Below are 16,722 nucleotides of genomic sequence, written 5' to 3'. Positions count from 1 at the left end.
AGAAGCAGAAGGATTTTCTCCAAGTTTGATAACAGCATAGCTGTTAGCAAATCAGTATAGCTGTCATGGGAAAAGTTGTTTGTACAGGAAAATTTAATGTTGAAAACTCACAGAATGTGATTTAACAAATATCTCTGTGTTCTTAGATTCTTAAGAGCAAAAAATTAAAAAAGAAATGAATACAAATGATAAGAAACAAAGTAGCCAACACTAGCATAAAATCATTAAGTAGACTTAAAACCTCAAAATTGATCTGAAATGACCAGGAGATTTTTGCATGCACTAAATAGAGGACTTTGGGTTTGAAGGTGATGCAGCTCTAAGTTCAAATCTCATACTTCCATTTGGTAGTTATGTGACTGCAGCCAAATACAAAATCATATGGAGTCCAACTTTCCTCCTAGGTGTAATGTTAAATAGTACAAAAGAGACCTGTAGAGATAACCTTTTGATATAGATTGTAATTATATAACTTTTGACAGTTTTAGACCTAATGAAATTGTTTCCTTTTTTCTTTCTGCTAATTACTTCTTGACCGTGGAATGCCATATTAAATATCAATGCATTCTACTGTTGTCATCAGTAAAAAATGTTGGCAAATTAGGAGAAAAATCAAACCACAGCAAACTAGAGAAAAAGGTGCAAAATGGCGCTTGCGTCCAATTCATTCCAATTTATGAATTACATTTTTGGAGTACTTTTTTTTTAATTGGCTTGTAGAAGTTATTCACATGATTTAACATTTCCTCCCACTGAAGAGATTATTGGGACCAGCTTTTATCTAATTCTTCTCTTCTATACACTTTTACAGTGCAACACAATAATTTTAATAATTTGAAACCATATTATTGCTGGGCAAACCTATAAGAGATTCTTATTCCATTGTGTGGTGCTGGCCAGAGCCGCAGTATTCTTTTCTAAGCTCCTTAGGTGACTGTAACGTTGGCCCAGATTAAGGAGTATGATGATAGTTTGGATTAAGTTTTGGTGGCTTTTCGTGTTTTGTGTTGGAGAAGGCAATGGCACCCCACTCCAGTACTCTTGCCTGGAAAATCCCATGGACGGAGGAGCCTGGTAGGCTGCAGTCCATGGGGTCGCAAAGAGTCGAGCATGACTGAGCAACTTCACTTTGACTTTTCACTTTCATGCATTGGAGAAGGAAATGGTAACCCACTCCAGTGTTCTAGCCTGGAGAATCCCAGGGATGGGGGAGCCTGGTGGGCTGCCGTCAATGGGGTCACGCAGAGTCGGACATGACTGAAGCGACTTAGCAGCAGCAGTGTTTTGTGTAAATTTGTACTCTAAAACCTCATCCAGGGAAGGCCACAGATTTTGATTCCTGAAGACCAGTTTCTCTGTGCACCCCCAAACCTCTTTGACTCTCCTTGTGTATATGGCAGTCTTTTACCCAGAGTCTTTTTTTTTCTGTATTCCAATAAAAATTATTTATATAAACAGGTGACAGGAAGGATTTGGCTCATAGGTTATACCTTACCAATTGTCTAATTTATACCCAAATATACTGCTGTTCAGTCGTTCAGTCATGTTCCAGCTCTTTGCAACCCCAGGGACTGCAGCACACCAGGCTTCCCTATCTTTCCCTATATCCTGTAGTTTGCTCAAACTCATGTCCATTGTGTTGATGATGCCATCCAACCATCTCATCCTCTGTCACCCCCTTTTTCTCCTGACCTCAGTATTACTCAGCATCAGGGTCTTTTCCAATGAGTAGGCTCTTTGTATCAGGCGGCCGAAGTATTGGAGCTTCAGCTTCTGCATCAGTCCTTCTGATGAATATTCAAGGTTGATTTTCTTTAGGATTCAACCTTTATAAACAACACAGAAATGATAAGCATCATATTAATGCTTTGTCTCATTCTATCTAACTTTTCAAAGTCTCCTCTGTTTCTCCTCCTCCTCCTCGTCCTCAGTGCCTTCTTAAGAGACTCTGAAGGGCTTCCCATTTGACACAAGGTTATGGTCTTTTTTCCTGGACCCTGGAATGTTACAAGACAAGTCTACAGTTTCCCACACACATCCTCAGTCCTTCTGACCTGCAGAGAGGCAGGATAGGATCAGCATTAAAGGCAGCACTCCATGCTTCAGCTCTATCTTTTCTGCCGCCTGTGGATTTCTTTTCCCAGATTTACAAATTTATTGCTGTCTTAAAATTTCCCTGCATTAAAACAAAGCATAGCAAATGAGTCCTGCCAAGTGGCAAACCAAACAATTTAGTAACAAGTTTGATATCCTTTGTTCAAGAGAAAATAATCCATGAATTATGGGAGTATAATGCCTCACCACCTGTAGGACCCTTCTCTTGGATTTTGAGCATTGTGAGATTTTTAGAGCATTAGAAGAGGCAGCATGGAAGCAGAAAATGATTGGCTAAGAGATCTGGATTTCCTTACAAGGCTAGCAGGTCATACTTTGTAGGGTAAGGTGGACTGGCTAAAGCTGGGTTGTAGGATACTGGTTGCTGTATGTTAGGTTTCTCACAAGTGCAGGCTGATTTAGGTTCAGATTTGCGAAATGTGCTCGGCCGCTGTGTTCTCTGTTTTGTGGGTCCCGGTATATAAATTGACTTTGTGTGTGTGTGTTCGTGTGTGTGTGTGTGTGTGTGTGCATGCTGAGTTGTGTCCAACTCTTTGCAGCCCCACTGACTGTAGCCCATCAGGCTTCTTTGTCCATGGAATTTTCCAGGCAAGAATACTGGTGTGGGTTGCCATTTCCTACTCCAGGGGAATCTTCCCAACTCAAGAATAGAAGCCATGTCTCTTGTGTCTCCTTCAGTGGCAGAAAGATTCTTTACCATTGCCTCACCTGGGAAGCCCCAAACTTTGTTCCAGTTAATTTAGGAATTCTAGATGTTTGTACCTAGACAGTTTCCAGCTTTACTTAGAACTTCATATTGTTGGAACCAGAAGACTTGGGTGAACTTGGAAACTCTTAAGTTTCAGTCTGTATTTTTCTAAGTATCCAATGCCCCAAAATAAAAGTTTTAATGTTGAAAAATTATTACTGACCTATAGGAAGCTAAAATTAGTGAAAGATATATAGATCCCAGTCTGAAACACTCTCTACCTATCAGATGCAAAATTCATTGGTATTAATTTTATCATAACTTAAAAGCAATTCCTTTTTTGCAAATACACATTTCACTTATGTTTTAGTCAACGCATTTTATTTTAGTAAAGTGTTAACAGCTGAAAAAAAATCAAACGGACATTTACCAAGTAAAGTACCTTTTGAAATGAGAATTGACATTTTAACATGGAAATGGATAGAGAAAAGGATATCTTTTACTTTCCTTCTTCTGCTTGTTTCTTTAGAATTAAAATGATTTCCAGAACACTGGGAAATAATTTTTCCATTTCTGTACATTCTTTCCACATTCCTTTATCAGAAGTCTTTCAAACTTCTTCAAAAATAAATATTTAAAAAATTAATTTCAAGGAAAGGACATCATGGCTTTGAGAAAGGAGTATAAAAAAATTTCCGAAATTTGAAAAACAGAAACTAGTAGTCATATTGTTTTGTTTAAAACAATTTCAGCATCAAGCATACTGAATGTTACCTGCAAAATTTACTTTTCATGTCATTACCCACCTTGGTAATTGTAATAAATATTTCAACCTGAATAAAGAAAACAAAGGACAGGAATTTAAAAGTGCTTTGTTAATATGCTATTTATTGAAATAAGAATAGTCATATTTTTTCACAGTACTAAAAATGGAGCCATAATACTGATGTAAATCTTCCTATACTTATAAAGTCTTTATTATACCACAATAACTAAAACAAAATTATCCCTTTGCAGAAAAAAAGAACTTTAATTTGGGAGTGGGAACGACATATTTAAATTTTAGCACATCCAGTGACATTACTTTAGCTAATCAGGATTTAACTTATTAATTGTAAATTTTATGATCATCAGTAAAGTGGTAAATGGTGGTCCAGAAGTTGGAAGTAGGGAGAATATTAACCTGCCTAGTATCACACAGCCACCACATTTTAAACTTGACATTAGAATGGTATGTTAATTTCAGATTCTCCATTCTACTGTTGTACTTTGAACAGTATGTAAACACCCTTAACCACAAATTGATTTGTAGTTTGTAACCACATATAGCATCCATTGTAATCCTAAGTAAAAATCTCTGATTCTTAACACCATATTTCTATTACAACTAATACATTAAATATTTTCTGCTGTACATGTTTGGATTTATGTAGTATACCTCTTGTATGGATTAGCCTTGAAAAATCTACTTAAACTACTTTGGAGGGTTGCACAGAGAGCTGACTGTCTCTAAGCAACTAATAAGATGCTTAGTTTAATTTGTAGGTATCAATCTGTCTAATTGATTTATTTATATATCTAGTTTATACTTCTCACAAGAAAAAAGATTAAGTATGCTGTTTACCTAAACAGTATAATTTATTGCCTTTAAATTAGATTGTACATTAGTTCAGAGGGACATGCCTATTGTTATAAAGCAGGAAGGCATGGAGTCACTAGCCCCAGCATAGTTTTTCTCTAAAATTGTATCACTCATTAGCTTTTATATTAAAAATATGAATTATAACTATTCATGGTCTCATAATTGGTTTTCTTTATGGAAATGCTTTTGTATCCTTTATTATTTCTGGTCATGGATGTAGATCACATCTTTTCCTCTAGTATTTGATTCTCTTTGTTGTTTAAATCTTTGTCTTCATTTATGGCTGACCAGTAGGGTTCATCCTTAAGAACTCAAGTGATTTGTTGATGTGCTTTGATCTTTTCTGAGCTTGAAGATATCCTGCTCATTCAAGTGCCGTTGATATATAGTTTTTTAAAAAGAAAAGGAAAGGGAAGAAAGAAGAGCCACAGTTTGGGGGAAGTAACAATTAGAGCAAATGATAATTTGACTGATGGATAACTCCATTTCTTTGATGGAATTGTTAGCAGGAATCAGACATAGAGAATGAACGCTCCACAGTTCCTGCTGTGTGATTGTGCAGGACCCTAATAATACACTGCTCCGTATGCATAACGGCTTTTCCTCTGATGAATTCTAAGTGCTGGGGAAAGGATTCTGTTCGGACATTTCTTAAATAAAGAACAGGAGTATCAAAATTTTATTTTCCATTTTATGGATTGAGAAGTAACATGATGTGATTTCCCCCAAATTTCCCAGTATTCCCTCACGCTTCCCTCTATGGCACTAACTCTAGTTTTGCACCTCACAATCAGGGAACAACATATTCACTGGCTCCTGTGTAAGATTTCCCCTTGTTCACCTAGTCCCAGTATTTTCCAATGCTAAAAGCTTCTTTTTTTAGAACCAGGCTGACCCGTATTATTTATTTATTTAAAATTCTGCTTAGAAGGTTTTGTGTGTCATCTGTTTTTGCTCTTTTGGTTCAAGCATGATTTAATATGTCAACACTGGTTTGCTTAACTGGCTTTGATTGTCTTCCATACTTTACTCAGAATGAGGCAGTCTCTTTTCAAGCATGTTGCTGCCCAGATAAATGAAATGTCACAACAGTGAGGTCGCCTTGTTTTATGACAGCAGTAGCTTTTTCTTGGACACAGTCAGTGGCTGGAGAGAGAGGGTGGTGAGGGCATTTACACAGTAATAATAGAACCCACTTAAGTCAGCCTTCCCTCTTTGGACCCAAGCAGACAAGCAGCAACAGATAAAGCACTTAAACTTAGGGGAACTTCACTCTTAATTCAGGTGAAAATGAAGTTAAATCCAAAATAGAAACTTTTCCCTCACTGTGGACAAAAGGAAAAAAATCTCTTAGTAGTTGCCTCAAAATAATACTCAAGGATAGCCCTTTGATTTTATCCTTTGATTTTATCCTTTGATTTCTTCCATGCTTTATTGCTAGGCCCTGAGATGTTATTGTTCTCAGTACATAAAGTTAGAAACTAATCTACAGGAAAAAAAAAAAATGTTTCCACTGTCTCCCGCAATAAAGGTATTGTTTATGATTTTGAAACCTGAATTAGATTTTAAAGATTGGAGGCTCACGAAGCTTAGTACTTGGCACAGAGCAAATCCTCAATACATGCTAGTTAGCTCTAAAAGTTGAAAGTGGTTTCAATGAAAAATAACCCTAGGCAAAGTGCTGAAGTTTTCCTTGTTTGTTTGTGCTTTTTGAACTAATGTTTGCTTAAGTTGCTTTCATCACCCTGGGATTTCGGCCTATCCTTCTAGGAGACTTGCAACCCTGGGAGATGGGAGCACTCTGTCCAGTCTGCGTTGGGACAGCTTCTCAGGTCAGGGCCTGTAAAGACTGAGGAGGTTTCTGAGTGTGAGTGTATGTGCGTGTAAATGTGAACTTTTAAATTTCAATTTAAGAGAGAAATAAACTGGGCCAACCAAGCCTGTGGCAAGGAATTAAATGTATGTTAAGGAATGGAGGAGGGCACAATAACCCACTCCAGTATTCTTGCCTAGAGAATCTTGGAGCCTGGGAGGTTACAGTCCATAAGGTTGCAAAGAGTTGGACACGACTGAAGTGACTTTGCATGCATGCACAGGAACGGAGAGTCCATTAATAATAAACTTTGATTATGGACTGAAAGAAGAAGAAATTAATAATTCAGGAGACAGAGGCAAAAAAAAATCTGAATTTTAGAAAAATCTGATGAAAGTGAAAGTCTTAATCAAGGACAACCTGCGTCATCAAGGGGAAGACGGGCCAGAACAATCCCATGATCAGATCTCAAAAGACAAATTATTTTTGTCTGAGGTCAGAAGATAATGGAATGCAAACTGAGGGAAAAAACAAAACAAAACAAAACAAAACCCTTGTTCCTAGAAAATACAAAAGTTGGCCAAAGAGAATATTTTGACTTTCAAGTCTGTGTGAAAAGCAGTAATATACTAGAAATAATAGAGATTCCAAGAAATAAGGCCAATAAATGACAAATGACAAAAAGTGACAATAAATGACAATTCTGAATGCCAGAATTGTCAGAGTATCTTAAATGGGGTGGTAAGGAAGAAGAAGGGTTGACACGTGTGCAGAGACCTGCTGTGTACTGGTACCGTTAAATGTTTTATTCACATTCTCTCTTTTAAGCTTGGCGGCATCCTGTGAGCCATAGTTTCTGGGGTAACTGAAGCACAGAGAGGTTAGTTTTAACTAAAACTAGAAAGTGGCAAACTGGCATTTTAATCTAGGTGTGTTTGTTTCAAATCTGTCTTTCCCGCTTTCTTTTATGTTCTCCATTAAAATGCTTTTGAACTGTTTAATTTTGTTGCCCTGACTCGAATCCCTTGTGGGCTAATCTCACATCTATGTGAGCAGTCCTGCACTGTATATCAGAGGCAGAGGCACCCTGGAGAGACCTAGTAGCCACCAGAGTCCCCTGGAGGAGATTCTTGCCCCCATATTCACACCTCAAACAGAGGACACAGAAAAGCATTCTGAGGAAGAAGGATTTGTAGCAACGGGGAATAGAGCAAATAAAGCAAAGCAAAACTGAGTGAGAAAAGTGAGAGAAACTTGTAAAAGCATGAAGCTCTGACCTTGGAGAGTAGAGGCCCTATAATCAGGAACCAAACTAGACTTGATTACATATTTTCTATGTGAATATTGATGAGATGGTTAGATAGCATCACCGACTCAGAGGACATGCATTTGAGCAAACTCCAGGGGATATAGTGGAGGACAGAGGAACCTGGAGTGCTGCAGTTCATGGGATGCCAAAGAATCTGACGTGACTGAGTGACTAAACAACAACGACATGTGAATATTCAAATAGGTGGAAGAAAAACTTTTTGGAATAAGCCTAATGTATGGGCTTCCCTTGTAGCTCAGTCGGTAAAGAATTTGCCTGCAGTGCAGGAGACCCAGGTTCGATCCCTGGGTTGGGAAGATCCCCTGGAGAAGGAAATGGCAACCCACTCCAGTATCCTTGCCTGGAAAATCTCATGGACAGAGGAACCTGGTGGATTGCAGTCCATGGGGTCGCAAAGAGTCGGGTACGACTGAGCGACTAACACACACATGTGCTGAGACTGAGAGATTGGGTTGTGAGAGTGAGAGGGTGAGAACTATAGATGCATTTTTGACTTTTGCTTTTTGGATACTTGTGCATGTGAATTACTTTGCCTTTTGTCTGCTCTCATAAGTAGTATAGAAAACTTTTTTCTCTTTGTTTTAGCCTTTGGAGTAAAGGGCTTCCCTGGTGGTTCAGATGGTCAAAGATTCTGCCAGCAATGCAAGAGACCTGAGTTCGATCCCTGGGTTGGGAGGATCCCCTGGAGAAGGGAATGGCAACCCACTCCAGTATTCTTGCCTGGAGAATTCCATGGACATAGGAGCCTGGTGGGCTGCAGTCCATGGGATCACAAAAGAGAATATGACTGAGTGACTAATACTTACTTGAAATAAAGGATCGTTTTATTGAAGTTTTGTTTGTTTTGCTACTTTTATTTCATCTGGGGATGGATTAGGGAAGGAAAAACAATGAAACTATGCTGTATAATGTGAGTGTGGAGATTTTGTAAGGATTCAGGCTTGGGGAAAACCTCTGCACATCAAGGACCTGTGTAACCTTTGAATTTCCACATCCACAGAAAAGAAACTAAATGATTCTCTGCCTCCCCACCACTTCTGATATTACACAGTTTTCAGGTAAAAGGATTCTTACTGGACACTTCCATTTTGAAGTATATTCATGTTTTTCTTGATTGTTGGAAGTTGAAATAAAATGAAATACAGAACAAATGCAATATAAAATTTTTTTTTTCTTGGAAATTTTATTTATTTATTTATTTATTTTAATTTTTTAAATTTTAAAATCTTTAATTCTTACATGCGTTCCCAAACATGAACCCCCCTCCCACCTCCCTCCCCACAACATCTCTCTGGGTCATCCCCATGTACCAGCCCCAAGCATAATGACCAAACATATATTCATAAACAAAATAGTACAATTAAAGTAATTGTTATGCCTCTGTTGGCCTATCTAAATTAAACAGTGAGCCTGATAATAAAGGCAAAATGTCCTTATGTTCTAATGGGTGAAACAGAAATGTTCTGGAAAAAAATAGTATCTATTCTTACATTTTTGGACCCCACTAAATGCCAAATATATAGAAGCAATATAACTTCGACAGATAAAGACCAAAATGGAGGGGATAATGTTCCTTTTCTCTATTTTTGTCCAATTGGTTTCTAGTTTATAACATAGTTTTTAAATGCTTCTTAGAGCTTGTTGATTTATAAATGCTAGGTATATCAAATGTTTTATATTTTCTGTATAGAAAGGTCAGATGCACAACTAAATATAATTGTGATCTCCAGTAATTCTCACTAATCCCCGACCTTTCCAGCGAGGTTTTTCTTTGGTCCTAGAGACCAAAAGATTTGTCTTTGCATTTGTATTCTGTCATTTCAGCTTCTTTGCTACTAAAGTGAATATATCCTGTTTAAACTCAGGAAAGTACTGACTACATTAGCTCTGTAGTTAATTAAAACACACTTGAAACATATTTTTTTCTCACTGGAGTGGAATTTGACCTTGAAAAACTCTGAGGCCCAACCCTCAGACAAGATTTATCATTTTTCCTCCAATTCTTAATTATATTTTTCTAATACAGGCTGCTCTGTTGTGTATTGTTTGTTTGGTTTTACTTATGACTAGTTCTACTTATATCCTCTCTTAATTTCCTTTTTTTCCCCTTCCATAATAGGTTTTTCTATTACAAATTTATTTCCTTCATTTAAATACCTTTACTCTTTGAGAAGCTGTTAATTCCTGAAGATAAAGGTATTTTGGCTTTGTTATTTCTTTTGCCTTACTCTTCCAAAAAAGGATGTTTGGTTTTGTGAAGAGTATTATTGTGATGTGTAAAGACATAGCCTGACAAATGTTTGTTAAGTGTGTGTAGGAATTTTTCTGTACAATAAATCCATCCTTTCTGTTCCATCATTAGAAATGGTGATAATCTTGTTGATGATATTAAGATAATAATGATAACATACCCAGCACTTCTATAGCAAATTTTACATGGTACAGAGTCTACTGAATACTGTTTATTTATTACATGATTTGTTCCACAAGCCTTATGAATCATGTATGGGTTTTAAGTTTTATGGAAAAACAAGCAGACATAGAGAGTTTATGTAACAAGGGTAACAGTCAGTAAGTAGTGGAGTTGGATGAATGCCCAGGCCATTTGTTTCAGTCTCTGCTTTAACTTCTATACCACACACTGGTAGTGGAGAGACCAGCACACTTATTTTACAAGCATTGGTTTTATTGTCTCTCTCAAATTTTCTTTGATTTTTCTCAAGAGATAACCAGTTCAAAAGAGTAAAGAACATCTGTGTAATTATCACATGATTGATAAATAGGTAAATAGACTAACTAATAATATTCTCTTAGGATGTCGTTTTGATTAAAAATATCAGGAATGCTTACACACTTGATAATTTTCTCTCAAACGGGAATAGTTCAAATGCAAAGAATTTCCATCAGGAATGACATTGACATATTGCAAACTGTTAAACATACACTTATGAACTAAGAGAGCAGCATTTTCACTTAGAAGTATATTTATATAAAGCTAATAGAAATTCTTTACTACTAGATACTCAGCTTCTGCTCACATGTAGTATCTCTTGTCCACCACTCCCCCTAATTTTAAAGGTACAATAGAGAAAAGGTTCATGTGTATAGGTATGCTTTATCACTTTGGAGCATTTTTTGGAGGGGAGGAGCCTCATGGGCTGCCGTCTATGGGGTCGCAGAGTTGGACATGACTGAAGCGACCTAGTAGCAGCAGCAACAAGGAAGCTGTGTGTTTCACTTAAAAATCTAAAAAGATCTTTTTTCTATTATCAAACTTTTGAAAGAAATGTATTTATTTATTTTTTATTTTTTAAAATTTTTATTTTTACTTTACAATACTGTATTGGTTTTGCCATACATTGACATGAATCCGCCACGGGTGTACATGAGTTCCCAATCCTGAACCCCCCTCTCACCTCCCACCCCATATCATCTCTCTGGATCATTCCCGTGCACCAGCCCCAAGCATCCTGTATCCTGTGTCGAACATAGACTGGCGATTCGTTTCTTACATGATAGTATACATGTTTCAGTGCCATTCTCCCAAATCATCCCACCCTCTCCCTCAGAGTCCAAAAGTCCATTCTATACATCTGTGTCTCTTTTGCTGTCTCGAGACAGCAAAAGAAATTTTTTTTAAATAGGGATTTAAAACGTTGTTATTTTAATTTTAAAATACAGCTAAATAACTTGGATAATATGATTAAAACAAAGATTGGCATTTTTAGTTGAAGATAATTTATCTCTTCTCAGGCATCACTTTGACTGTCTATCCAACAGTGATTAAATCACAAAGAATGAGGTATTATATTTTGAATACATTCATAGGAGTTTATTTTTGAAGAAAACTTTCCCACTATAAGTTTTAGTTATACCTTGTCCATTTAATTCATTTTATTATTTTAAGAGGAAAGGGGAATTTCTTCAATGCAATAGTCAAAGGACTGGATTTAAACTATAGGAATTTACTGAGTCCAGTTGGCTTGGTCATATATAGATATTTTAGCTAAATAATTTTTTACCAAATTAATATGTGTTGTTAATATTCTATATAATTTACTCTAAGTAAATAGTCTAGTTATACTTAGCATATTTTATTTTTATGCTATGTATCTTATACATTATATTATGTCTATAATCTGCATTTTTGAAAATGCGTGATATTAAAATATTATTTTATTTTTTATTATTTTATGTAAAAAGTAACACAATATTTTTCATTTCACAAAATAAAACTTTACATGTTCTGAAGGGTGATAACCATAAGCCATAGGGAAAAGTGCTGGACCACATTCAAATTAGCCTTATTGTTCTATAATATCTTACTGGAGTAAAGGTTAATTAGTACCATAGGCGATATGCATTATTCATCACTGCAATCAGGCTTTTATTCTGCTGGGTCTTTATCATCTGCAAATTGTTGTTCTTCTTATAACAAAACCTTGATAAACTATTGTCATATTTAATTTCACTTAACTATATTGGTGATACATATATTAGTTCATGTACTTTAAATATTCTGAAGATGTCATTCCCATCTAAAAAAAATCGGAAGATTGGAGACTAATGTCCTCTTTTGTAGGAGGACATAAACTTTGAAGACAAGGAACATAAATTATTGTTGCTTATTCTGGGTTCTTTTTTTAACTTTTAATTCATTTTTTTTCTGTATCCTGTAGAGAAAGCTTTAATAATATCATGATTAGTGGGAAGAATTTCTCATTAAATACTGATTTTTAAAATAAAATTTCCTCTTATATTTAGAAAATTAAGTTCCTCTCTCTCAGCAGAATATAAACTCCCTGAGACCAGGGACTTTGTATAAAAGTACGCATAGATCAACGACTGACTTTTACCTTAAAAGGTATTTTTAAATGACTTTAATGAAGATGTGTGTACATTTGCAATTAAAAATATGTCTGTACACATAACAGTTTAGTAGCACTTTTCAGTTCAGTTCAGTCGCTCAATCATGTCTGACTCTTTGCAACTCCATGGACTGCAGCACGCCAGGCTTCCCTGGCCATCACCAGGAAAGAACACCTTGCCTCAGTTTTAGTTCTTGCATTTCCCCTCCTTTTATATAAAGGAGACAAGGCAGGTGGAGAGTGGAGGTAGTTCAAAGAAAAAATGATGATCTGTTATGTAATTCAAAGCTGTAGAATCAACAGAAAGTCATCTCGCAAATCTAGAATTTCTAGTCATCTAGAAATCCAGGATGATGATGGTGGGAGGCTTAGTGTGTGATGAAAGCCCTCTTCCAGATGTAGAGTGTGATTTGTCCCTGTTTCCTCATGTGATGCAAAGGACCAGAAGCCTCCTTTTAATAAGGCATTAATGCCATTAATGGGGGCTTCCCTAGTAGTGTTAGTTGTAAAGAACCTGTCTGCCAGTGCAGGAGACTTAAAGAGATGTGAGTTCAATCCCTGGGCTGGGAGGATCCCCTGGAGGAGGGCATGGCAACCCACTCCAGTACTCTTTCCTGGAGAATCCCATGGACAGAGGAGCCTGGCAGACTACAGTCCATAGAGTCGCAAAGAATTGGACATGACTGAGAGTCCCTTGGACTGCAAGGAGATCCAACCAGTCCATCCTAAAAGAGATCAGTCCTGGGTGTGCATTGGAAGGACTGATGCTAAAGCTGAAACTCCAATACTTAGGCCACCTCATCCGAAGAGTTGACTCATTGGAAAAGACCCTGATGCTGGGAGGGATTGGGGGCAGGAGGAGAAGGGGACGACAGAGGATGAGACGGCTGGATGGTATCACCAACGCGATGGACGTGAGTTTGGGTGAACTCCAGGAGTTGGTGATGGACAGGGAGGCCTGGTGTGCTGTGATTCAAGGGGCCGCAAAGAGTCGGACACGACTGAGCGACTGAACTGAACTGAACTGAACTGAAGCAACTTAGCATGCTGGTACACTATCCCGTTAATGACGACTCTACTCTCATGATTTAAACACCTCCCAAAGGCTCCACCTACAAATACTATCATCTATGATGGTTAGGATTCCAACATATGAATTAGGGGAGGGGGCACAAACATTCAGACTACAGCAAAAAGTTATATGAGTATGTTCTAAATCTGAGTACTAGCAAAACATACATGTTCTCTAGGTCTACTTATGCACTTTTTTCCAAGTAAACTTTTATGCAGATTTAATTTAGTTAAATATTAATTGGGGCTTCCCAGGTAGTGCTAGTGGTCAAGAATCTGCCTACCAAAATGCAGTTTCTATCACATTTCAAGATACCAAATAATGTAATTGTTCCCCTCATTCAGCTGTGTTTTCTAGTTTAAGGTCTCATTGAGGATCATGTTAGTATAGTGTTTGATTATATCCAAAAATATGCTCTTACTGGTGTTAATAGTAAGCTTTAGTATTTCAAACTAATATGGAATTCTTTACATAAGAAAGCTGTAATTATAGTTTCAGGAATAATGCTAGAATGAGTAAAAGCCAACATTAAGGGCACTTTATGTAGTTTTTCTTTCATATTTTCTTTAGCTTGTTCCCAAATTGTTGCCTAAGTTTTAATACTAAATATAGGCCATGTATTTTTTGGTAAACTTCAAAGACCTGGTTTTCTGATGTATCTGTATTGTTATCTTTTTTATAAAAACATTCAAAAAATGTACATATTTTTCATTGCAAACAGTAAAATCTAAATAAAACTATAATTTACATACAGTTTTTTTTTTTTTTACAAGTGGAAGCCTTTTCAAATTTGCACTATGTTAATTGATATCAACATTCTGCACTGAACAGATATTAGTGGCTCAGATCATCCAGGGCATATGTGGATGAGGCAGTCATCTCAGCTGAGTCTCTGTTTCACTCTACTTACTGGGACTGCCCAGGTGAACTGCCACTGTCCCCAGCTCCTTCCCCTGATGATGGCAGAGGGTCTGAATGCTGAGTTTCTGGTTTGTCAGTCTCCTCCTCCACCAGTGATGTTTGTTACTGACCTTTCCATGGGAGAAAGGGAGAGGAGAAAACCACAGTTATGATTTTTCTGAGTGTAGAAGTTTGGAAGTAACAAGTCTGCTTGTTATATGAGTTATGTATATATTACCAAACAACAACAACAACAACAACAACTGGGGGTTGGAGCGGAGTTATTTTAGGAAGATTTTTGTTGGAGAAAATCATAAATAATTCCCAAAGAGTTAAACATTTAGGATGGGTGTGGAGATTAGATTAAAGATAGTGTTAGAGTTAGAAATTAGATATACATATAGGTACATTGATATACAGAGATATCTCAAGAAGTAACCCATTTTGTGTAATTAAACTTATTTATAATTAGTATCAGAGAAGGCAGTGGCAACCCACTCCAGTACTCAACTGGAAAATCCCATGGACGGAGGAGCCTGGTAGGCTGCAGTCCATGGGGTCGCAAAGAGTCGTACTGAGCGACTTCACTTTCACTTTTTACTTTCATGCATTGGAGAAGGAAATGGCAATCCACTCCAGTGTTGTTGCTTGGAGAATCCCAGGGATGCGGGAGCCTGGTGGGCTGCCATCTATGGGGTCGCACAGAGTCGGACATGACTGAAGTGACTTAACAGAAGCAGCAGCAGCAGCAGCAGCAGCATAATTAGTATACATTTAATTATTCAATGAATATTGATTGGGCATAATTAAGTACTAGATATTCCACTACAGGAGATATAAGATGAACAGAGAACAAAACGTACCCAAATTCATGGAAATTATTTCCAGTATAATTGGTAACATACCACTCTGGTGTGAGAGAAATGTGAAGGGATTTTTTTACAGGTACACTTCAGTTTTGACCCTAAAGTATGTATTTTCCCTTTGACCTTTTTTCTTTCATAAAGAAATTGTGGCTGGATTTCTATTGACATTTTAGAGTCTAGGTAGTTGTATTTCTTCATTTATAATGTAATGTTTTTGTCTAAAACAAAGTCTACTTCTTAAAACAATCTATTCTATTTCAAATTAAAATACAAATAATAGTATACATGCAGAATTTGCTTAAAACTTTCAGGCAAAGGAATGATAAATAAATTGGGCTTACATTATAGTAACTTAAATTAACTGACTGTGGAAAGACTTTTCCTGCTGTAGTCTCTAAACACCACTCTCTTATGAGCTTCAAGACGCATAGTAACTTCATGTGCTACAGTCATATGTATATGATATAGCAGACTTTTTAATATAATAAAATGATGTCATTGTCACTGATTTATAAAAGTCTTTGAAGGGAACTGCCTAATTATTTCATGCATGAGCATAGCTTAAAGTATTAAAGAAGATACCTTGCAAATACTGAAGTACAGTAGATTAAAATGGTATTTTAAAATAAGAATTCTCACAAATTTTGAGATACAATATATATTCAGTTAATAAAATTTTACTCTTAAGTAAATATATTAAAATTATGATGATTAACAAGTTAAACTGAAGTCTGTGCTCAGTCAATAAAATAATTAAAAATTAGCCTTACCTTCAGATATGATTTTTAGCAAATGTTTTCTTGATTAGAAATAAAATAGACATGCAAACATTCTATTAGCAACAGTGTTAGAAAGATTTCTATGTGGTCAAGAAAAATAAGATTTATTTTCATATTTCTGTGGCATGTAAAATTTATCTCTTTCGGTGTGGGAAGAGAATGTCATTCAAACTGGTGGACTGGGAACGAAGTGGCAAGGGACTGAACATTTGCATCAAGTATGAAGGCAAGACCTAAACTCCCAGTGGTGTTACTCCAAATGCCTTCCTGTCCTAACTTCACGAATGTTTCGTGTGTATCTAGGGTGAGAGATCTCCCAAGTGAATAGAGTTATCGAGTAAGTGACAATTTTTAGTAGAAAATAAAGAAAATATGTCAAAGTCTGTGGTGAGTAACAGGACATTTTAGTTCCTTAGTTTTATTTTTTACATTCAGTTATATGAATAGTTTATGGATGACACTTAATATTGGATGAATAACTATACAGATAGCCTCTTCAGGTGAATGATAATGACACACTCTATGTACCACATACTTTGTACTTGTCTTATTGTTATACTTTGCCATTTTTTACCACATGGATGGAGAGCTCTGCCGTGGGGCTGTTGCTAGAAAAAGTTTAGACCACAGTTGGAAAATGGCAAGCCCT

At 36.6% G+C, this 16,722-nt stretch overlaps 1 protein-coding gene across 5 annotated transcripts in view; it reads left to right on the top strand.

The window, feature by feature from the left end:
* The window catches only part of EPHA5 (EPH receptor A5), a 411,524-nt gene that overhangs the window by 92,691 nt on the left and 302,111 nt on the right, over window positions 1-16,722 (top strand). The window lies entirely within an intron of this gene.

This window comes from Capra hircus, chromosome 6 (assembly GCF_001704415.2).
Source record: "Capra hircus breed San Clemente chromosome 6, ASM170441v1, whole genome shotgun sequence".
NCBI lineage: Eukaryota > Metazoa > Chordata > Mammalia > Artiodactyla > Bovidae > Capra > Capra hircus.
The sequence above is the reverse complement of the archived record's forward strand: the minus strand, read 5'-3'. Positions and strand labels throughout refer to the sequence as shown.